This window comes from Bos grunniens, chromosome 1 (genome assembly GCF_055505025.1).
Source record: "Bos grunniens cultivar Pamir isolate PY7600 chromosome 1, Bosgru_T2T1.0, whole genome shotgun sequence".
NCBI lineage: Eukaryota > Metazoa > Chordata > Mammalia > Artiodactyla > Bovidae > Bos > Bos grunniens.
The window spans coordinates 6,351,081-6,359,950 of record NC_141165.1 but is presented as its reverse complement, the minus strand read 5'-3'; the positions used below and the strand labels follow the sequence as shown (position 1 = coordinate 6,359,950).

The window sequence follows — 8,870 nt, the reverse complement described above, 5'->3', positions numbered from 1 at the left end:
CCTCGGACAATCGCCCTGGACATCAGTTTCTGCATCTGCAACTCATGGGACATAACTTTCCCTTCTCGTATTTACGGGGCTGTCAGGAGGATTCAAGTGCTTTTCAAGTCTATGTGGGGGTGGTTTAGTTGCTAAATTGTGTCTGACTCTTTGTGACCCCATGGAGCCTACCAGGCTCCTCTGTCCATGGGATTTCCCAGGCAAGAATACTGGAGTCAGTTGCCATTCCTTCTCCAGGGGATCTTCCCGACCCAGGGATTGACCCTGCACCTCCTGCATTGGCAGGCAGATTCCTTACCCCTGAGTCACCAGGGAAGCCTATTCAAATCTATAATACCAAGTAAAGACGAATTTATTGTTATTATTTTTTTTTTATTGCTTTCATCATCATCATCTTTCATTCCAAATTGACAGCTTGACTTTTGCCTTAGGGAAATCGTTTTAAATTAAAAAAGGACTGTGTTTTAGGAATCTGAGTACAATGGAAATGGAGGTTTCTGTAACTTTTATCAAGAGGGAAGAAAAGAGTCAGTGCCTTTTAATTAGATCAGCGGTGTGGAATGTTCCAGTGGGATGGGATCTGAGAACACCATCCCCACCCTGCCCAATGCACAGTGCTCCCAATACTCAGACCCTCCAAGAACGGGTGCTGATGCTGATAAGAGCTCCTGGGTGTTGAGTGCTTGCTGGGCACCTGCCTTTCTGCTAAGTGTTCTGTGTGCGTTATCACACAAACACTCAGAACAGCAGCACCCAAAGGCAGCAGGGACACTAACGTCTGTGTTAACTCATGACAAGATTATGTCTTCACAAGACAAGGCTTTTCCCACAGCCCCATGGCCGGAAAGACAGAGCCCCCATGCCAACCCTGGGCTGGCTGTTGCCCCCCAAGAGAATCAGTGGCTGAACACCCTCACCAAAACAGGTAGGGAAACTGCAGCTCAAAGGAGGAGAAATGACTCGCCCACGTCACTCTGGAAACCAGCCAGTCTGAGACTAGTTCCTATTCCCAGAATAAGGTGCCTTGGCTATTTGGACCTTTTCAAGAAGAAATCCTGCCTGAATTGGCCCTTCCAAAATACAGCCCATGGGGTAGTCCCGGACAGCGCTGATGCAGCCATCTGGTCTACCCCAGGCTCTCTCTCTTCACGTCAGGTGACTTTCCTGACTGCCTGTGAACCTCACCTTTCCTGGACTCTCCCTTTCTTGGCCCACATGCTGCCCGAGTGACACGCTCAGTGCCGTAAATGAGGGTGCTGTGGCGTGTTCTCAGGTCTTACTGGAAGTGTAGCTATTAAAAAACAGTTCAGTAAACAGCCAGCCCAGTCAGTACACGTCAGCAGCCCTGCTCCAAGGCTCCAACGTCAGCAAAGGCGGGCTGAGGCCTCAGGCCAGCGCCCTCTGCAGCTGCCACCCCGCCCTCAGGCCAGCCCCCTGCCCCTGTTGGCGTGGTGAGATTGGCCAGGGCCTAGCAGCGCTGCACCGCCGCCCCCCCAACCCCAGCTGGCTTCTGGAGTGCCCAGATTTCCTGCGGGAAATGATTCCCTGCTCGAAACAGGGACCTGGGAATTGTTCCCCAGGCAACCCCGTTCAGCTCAGCAGGAAAGGAACCAGAACACAGATAGCAATCAGATCATTGAGTCTACGAAGGGCAAGTATCCGGATTGGTGGCTAGAGCATTTACTGTGTAACTCAGTGACCCTGAGTTCCCACCTGGGATCTCCTTGTCAATTCCCCACAAATGAGAACTGCTTCTTTACCAAAAGCAAGAGGTCATGGGAGGTTTAAATAACCTAGTGGAAGAAAGAAGTGGAAGCGGACGTTAGCCCTGACCATTTCAGGCTTATTGGTAACAGACCACATGGGTCCCCAGGAGGAGAGGCAGGGTGGGCGTGAGTCCAGATTCCGGGCTTTTCTCTTTCTCAGCTGGAAAGAAAAGGCTGCGGGGAATAAGGAATGTGGTGGGTGGGAGCAGGTGCAAAGCCTGGACACTGGAGGAGGAAAGCCTGGGAGAGGTCGAGGTGGAAAGACAAGGCTTTGGTGGACAAGCAGCACGTGGACACTGGAGGGCAGAGGTTTGGGTGCCATCTCCTGGGTTTTGGGACCTGCTGGCTAGCTCTCCCTTCAGTGGGTGCTGTCTTGAGGCAAGTTGAGGATGAGGGCCCAGCAGTAGGAATCTGGAGGAGAGAGGGGAAGGGCTGTCAGAAGACCCCCCTCACTCCCTGCACCCAAATTCTGCAGCTGATGTCCATTTACATGAGAATATGAGAACATGGGTCATGTGGGGTGGTGGCATTTGCATCAGCACTGTTCACACTGTGGAGAGCATCTCTGCCCTTCCCACTGTTCACACTGCAGAGAGCATCTGTCCCCTTCCCACCATTCACACCGCGGAGAGCATCTCTGCCCTTCCCACTGTTCACACCGCGGAGAGCATCTTACCCATTCCCACTGTTCACTCTCAGGGAGCATCTGTCCCCTTCCCACCATTCACACTGTGGAGAGCATCTCTGCCCTTCCCACTGTTCACTCTCAGGGAGCAACTCTCCCCCTTTCCCACCATTCACACTGTGGAGAGCATCTCTGCCCTTCCCACCATTCACATTATGGAAAGCATCTCTCCCCTTCCCACCATTCACACTGCAGAGAGCATCTCTCTCCTTCCCAGATCCACCTGCAGGGGTGTGGGGTCCTAGGAACCCCCAGAAGAAGCTTTCTGTGGAGCAGGGGATCTAGATGTAAGACTCAGGCCCACTGAGAGCAGGGATGCTCCCGGACACATCCCAAAGCCAATTCAGTGCTAAGAACAGGATCCCTGTGCTGAGAGCTAGCGGGAACTGCAATTCTGAGCACAACGGCTCCAGGCCTGAGGTGTCCTCACAGGTGATGGGGCTGAATCACTCCAGCTCGCCCATGCCCCCAACGTCTGGCGTCTGGACCTGCAGTGTGTCCAGCTCAGTCTCGGGCACACATCTCCTCCTGCACTTGGTCTTAACGACAGCAGGAATCTCCCAGGAGAGCCTGGGCTTCCTGATATGTGTGCCGCTAGCAGTCGCTTTTAGCGTCACTCAGCGCTTGTCTCATGATTCCGCTCTCTCTGTTCTTTGGTTTCCCCAGTTGGGTGTCCTCATCTGCTAAGTACGCTGGGATGCGTGATTCTGGTCTCCCAGTGACTGAGCTCCCCTGAGAGCCCAGGTGGCCCTGAGCTCTGCAGAACCGACCAGAGGGAATCCTCTAGGTGCGTCCTGAGACTGTGGCTGCCCGAAAGCCAGCCTCCCTCCTTATGAAAAGCAGCCAGGCTTGTCACCAAAGCCCACCTGGGCCTTGCTTCCCAGGTGGCACTAGTGGTAAAGAACCTGCCTGCCAGTGCAGGAGACATAAGAGATCCTGGGTTGGGAGGATCTCCTGGAGGAGGGCATGGCAACCCACTCCAGTATTCTTGCCTGGAGAATCCCATGGACAGAGCAGCCTGGCGGGCTAGAGTCCATGGTGTCACTAAGAGTTGGACACGACTGAGCAACGTAGCACGTGTTAGCATGGCAGAGAGGACTGTGGGATCTAAAGGGTTAACAGTGTCACCAGCTCACCTTGGCCGCCTGTGACTCTGGTGCTTAAGGACTTGTGAATCAGAAGGCACTCCCTTTAGGACACTTGCGCCTACAGAGCTGGACCCAGGCCTCGGGAACGCCGAATCCACTGGGGTCAGTAAGAAATGACCACTGACCTCACGAATGCCACAGGCCAGCTTCTGTATAAGCAAGGCAACCCCCCTCACGAGCTGCACTCTGCCTGGGAAAGAAAGCCCAGTGCAGTGCGAGTGGAGAAATGGCCAATTGTGCCCAAATAGCATGGTCTTCAGACCTGGGAGCAGGAAGCGGCCACGGCTCTCCCACCCCTCCTCCCACAGTCCTTAGGGTGCAAAAGGTAGCCTCGCCAACCAGCTGCACCAACCCTAGGCAGAGCGTAGCTCTGACATCTGATGCGTCACCAAGGGCACTTGGCTGGTGTTTTGGGAAGAGCCCAGTTTTCACAGTCGACTTCAGATTGCTATGAATCACCCTATCTGATTCAAACGTGGGCTTGGGTGGACTTACAGATAGCTGATTGCCTCAGATTAATCCACCATTGCCTCAGCAGGTAATTTACCTCTGGGAGTTTCAGGGACTGAAAAGAAGTATCCATTTGCATAGTCTAAACTCAGAGTCCCGGCAGGAGGCTGTTCTTGGGCCAGCAGCACCCTGGGACAGGGAGGACTCCTGGGGTTCCGTATCCCCTTGTCCTCCCCTCCCTCGTTCCTCCCCGCCCTGTTCCTCCCCTCCCGCATTCCTCCCCTCCCCCATTTCTCCCCTCCCCCTTTCCTCCCCTCCCCCCTTCCTCCCTTCCCCCTTTTCTCCCCTCCCCATTCCTCCCCTTCCTCTTTCTTTCCCTCCCCCCTTTCCTCCCTTACCCCTCTTTTCTACCCTCTCCCCTTTCCTCCCGTCCCTCCTTCTATATCCCATAAATGAACAGCATTCTCCAGGTCATGACTTGGTTCCCAGCCGCAGCCCCTGATAAGCGGGCTACTACCCCCGTGCTCCCACCCCGGTGGTCTGTCTCTCCACTTTCAGGCCACACAATTTACCACCACACAGTTCTTCCTTGTCCTGTACTGCAATGGCTCCAGCCATGTCCAGGTCCACATGGCAGAAACCAACTGTCTTTGTCATGGGACGTGCCGTCAACGCTTGTGAAGTACTTTCTGGCTTCCCTCTGCAGACCAAAACCCTGGACTTCCTAATACATCAGGGTTCCAAAAATCTGCACCGTCCTACCCTTCCCCTCCAGGCTTGCTCTTCTTGGTGGCCCGCCTCTGCCAATGTGGCCTTTGCACCAGCAGTGGTCTCACCAGGGGCACCTCCCTTGTTTCAGCCACAATACTTCTACTAATACAACCTGAAATCACATTGGCTTTTTTGGCAGCTTAGCCCTGGCATCACTCTTAATGAGATTTATTAATATTTAGTGTAAACTAAAACCATTTTCTGGGCTTCCCTGGGGGCTCAGGGGTAAAGAATGTGCCTACCAAGCAAGAATATCAAGTTTGATCCCTGGATTGGGAAGTTTCCTTGGAGAAGGAAATGGCAACCCATTCCAGTATTCTTGTTTGGGAAATCCCATGGACAGAGGAGCCTGGTGAGCTACAGTCCACAGAGTTGTAAGGAGCTGGACACGACTTAGCGACTAAACAACAACTAAACTCCTTTTGTGTGTGCGCACCATTTGGCCTTCTTTCCCCCAGCCAGGAGCTGTTCTGTTGAGTTTGGGAACTAAATGCCACACTTTTACTTATTCCTGTTATCTTTCATCTTTTTAATTTGACCCATCGTTCCTTCCCTGTCATTCATGGCAACTTTCTGTCATTTGGAAGCCTGTTAGAAATGCCTTCTGCGGCTTGACCCAGATGATTATTTAAAAAGCATTTTCAGTTGTGGATGCACGTACTCATGCCAGCCTGCGGCTTGCATTTCTCTACCTTTTTCCAAAGGTAACACGTCCCCTGCTTTGCTAAAATGTCAGAAAAGGTTAGAGCCAGATGTTAGAGGCCGGGTGGCTCTAGTCCTTGGTTTGATGGATGAACTGTGGGCAGGGAGATGGAGGGGTGCTGGGGGGCCACGCATCTCCCCACTTGGGCAGAGTCGACCATCATCCCTCAGATACTCTAACCTGGGTATCCTTCGCTTATGCGCTCAGTAAACAGACTGTGTGCAGCTTGCACACAGCCCACTGGAAGCTTCCGACAGTGGACAACAGAAGCCCTGCCATGGCCACAGCAAGCTCATCAGCTAAGAATACACAGATATCGTGGACCCTGACCATTTCACGGGATGTTGTCCGGCCCTGGGCAGGAACGGAGCACTCACACATGCCGGAACATGGATGAGCCTGGACAATATTCGGGCAAAAGAGAGAAGCCGGTCACAAAAGGCCACACACTGTGCGATTCCTTGGATGTGAAATGTCCAGGCTTGCCAAACCTGCAGAGAGAGAGAAAGGAGTTGCCAGGGCCTGTGGGTGGAGGCGGAGACCCGGAGTGACAGCCAAGGGTCCAGGATTTCTTTCTGGTGGGGGTGGTCGTGAAAATGTTCTGAATTCATGCACAACTTCGTGAATATATTCAAAACTACTGAACTGGACACCTTCAAGTGGTCTAAATGGTGAGTTTTATAGCGTGGGCCTTATAGCTTGGGTTCCAGGTGGCAGTGCTCTGGTGAAGAATCTGCCTGCCCATGCAGGAGGTACAAGAGACCTGGGTTCCATCCCTGGGTCAGGAAGATCCCCTGGAGGAGGACATGGCAACCCACTCCAGTATTCTTGCCTGGAGACTCCCAGGGACAGAGGAGCCTGGCCGGCTACAGGCACTGGGGTTTGCCAAGACTCAGACAGGACTGAGCACGCACCCACAATAATGGTTGTATCTTAACTTTTTGAAAAGAAGCCACAGGGATCCTTTGCCCTTGTGGACCGTGAGGCAGAAAGGAGGTGCGAGGGCAGTGAGGGGGCGCTCTGGGTGGGGTAGAGCTCCCCAGGCCAAGGTTTCCTAGAGGAGAATTCCGGCGCAGGGCTCTGCAGCATCCGCAGGAGGGACAGCAGTTAGCCCCCCCAAGCCCTGATCCCCACCCCGATCCCTCCCCATCCCCCCATCCCCCCCACCCCGCTCCCCCGGACAGTGGCGGAGGAGGACCCAGTGGCCAGCGGGTCTGATGGATCCTTTTCCGGGGCGGGAGGCGAGTGTTGACCAAGGTCTGCAGAAATCGGAACGAAGAGAAGCAGCGCTGTGTGTGTGCGCCAGGCGGGGCGGCGCCGGGGCCGGGGCAGGGGGAGGCAGTGTTTAAATAAAAAAAAAGAAAACTCCCTGTCTGTTGGAAGCTAATTCCTTTCACGTTGGCCTGAGTGATCGGCGTGGGCGGCGCAGCGTTGGCAGCCCGCCCCGCGCGGGGGCGGCCGCGTTGGTTCCCGGAACAAAAGTTCAAGGCCAAGGCCACGACGCAGATCACCTAGGGCGGCGCCGCCCCTCCCTGCCCGCCCCACACCCGGGTCTGGGAAGGTGCACGCCGCTGCGCACACACGCACACACACCAGTCACGCACACACACCAGTCACACACACAGGTGCGCACGCAGATCATCACGCATACAGTACATAAAAGCACACCTCCTCCCCCTCTCGCCCCCGCCCCTCGCCCGAAGCCGAGAGCAGCTACTTGACTTTCAGAGCCTGTTAGGATTCGGCTTTCTCCAAAAAAAAGAAAAGAAGGGAAAACACTAAGGCCCCTCTCTCCCAGGAAGACCAGCCTCCAACGTCTTGTGCTCTCAGCACAGCCAGAAGCAGTGTTTGTGCAGCTCGGTGTCCTCACGGAGCTTCACCCCGGTAACTAATCACCCGCCACCCCCGCCCCCGCCCCGGCGGTGAGCTCAGCAGAGTCCCCGGCAGCCCTGGCTCCGGTCTCCCGGAGCACCAGCCCGGACCGGAGGTCAGACAGGTCAGAAGGCAGGGCCCAGCTCTCCAGGGGCTGGAGACTTACGAAGCGGGAGCAGGGCTGGCTGGGGACACCAGGTCAGCTCTCGGCACGCCGCGCCCTCACGGGGCACCGTCTGCTGGCCTCCAGCCTGGGGCGCCCAGGGAGCCAAGGGCAGGGGCCACGGGCCAGTGGGGCGGACCGGCCCGACTGCCTGGTGTGGCTTTCACAGGGCAGCAGCTGCCTGGCCTGGCAAAGGAAGGGCTGGCCGGGTGCCTCCACATCTGATTCATGATGTGGGTATCAACACACCTGACTCCCCGGCCGGCGAGGACCCATCCGGATGAAACTTTTGTGTCTGAGGACCAGCTCACACTCTGCAAGAACTCACTAGGGGTTGTCACCATGCTGGTGGGGTGGAAAAGAGAATTTTTCTTATGCGAAAGAGCTTCAGAGATATGTATCCCTGTTTGTGTGTGTTTTCTGGAAAGCTGAACCTGAGGAGCCTCTCCTACCGCTGTTTAGAAGCAGGCATCCTTTCTCTCTCAAAACGGGTGATGGGCAGCAGGACTCGACTCCCAAAGGCCTGGTCCTTAGGGCTGGAAAAGCGTGTTGAGATGGCTGCCTCAGTGAACCTCACCTGAATGAGGCGGCTTTCTGTGACCCCACCACCCCCTCCCAATCTGCTGGTGGAAAAGGAAGTTTAAAAGAGGAACTGTCCAACTCAAAGGCCGGCTTCTGTATCATCGCTTGGGCTAGCTGCTTGTCCTAGGGCTCATGATTGTTTTGGCACGTTACATGAAGCACAGAAAAATACACTCATCTCTTTTTTTTTTTAAAAAGGCATTAGATCAAGAATTCTAATGACTAAAGGAGGGACAGTGACAGAAGCAGCTATTCACAGCCTTATAGATCAGCTTCAGAAGAGAAAAATGAGAATTATTCTGACCTGGATTTCATTCTGAGCCTTTCATTGAAAATCGTACCCATTTTCCTTAAACTAGGATTATTAACTATTTTCTAAATGCTGCTGTGGACATTTTTAGGACTAGGCAGGGAACTCAGGGTATCCTTTCAAAGATACAGTTAAACCAAATCCATTGTATTTAGGTCAAAGTGATTTGAAATGCTAGGTTGAATGGACCTAGATGGACTCTTGATGAGTGCAGTGTGTACACATTTCCTTCATAAGTAGGTCGATTTACATGTGACAATATGTGTTGGGTATATTTTTTGGTAGCTGGTTATAGTATCAAGGGTTCAAATTCTATTTCTGCCATTTATTAGCTAATTAACTCCCTTTAGATTTAGGGTCTCCATCTTCACATGAACAATGGTAAAAATAGTTCCCTGATAGGTTGTTGTAAAGATTCAA

The 8,870-nt window shown here is 53.7% G+C and overlaps 1 long non-coding RNA gene across 2 annotated transcripts; it reads right to left on the bottom strand.

The window, feature by feature from the left end:
• Positions 1-351: 351 nt before the first annotated feature.
• LOC147378893 (uncharacterized) lies at positions 352-7,746 on the bottom strand. 2 transcript variants are annotated; one of them, XR_015170022.1, is made up of 3 exons: positions 7,562-7,746; positions 5,901-6,014; positions 352-2,177 (listed from the first exon to the last, which is right to left on the bottom strand). It is a non-coding gene; the product is annotated as an uncharacterized LOC147378893 (long non-coding RNA). The 2 variants fall into 2 exon arrangements; XR_015170021.1 differs by having other exon boundaries at positions 5,854-6,014; positions 7,562-7,733.
• Between the last annotated feature and the right edge of the window lie 1,124 nt (positions 7,747-8,870).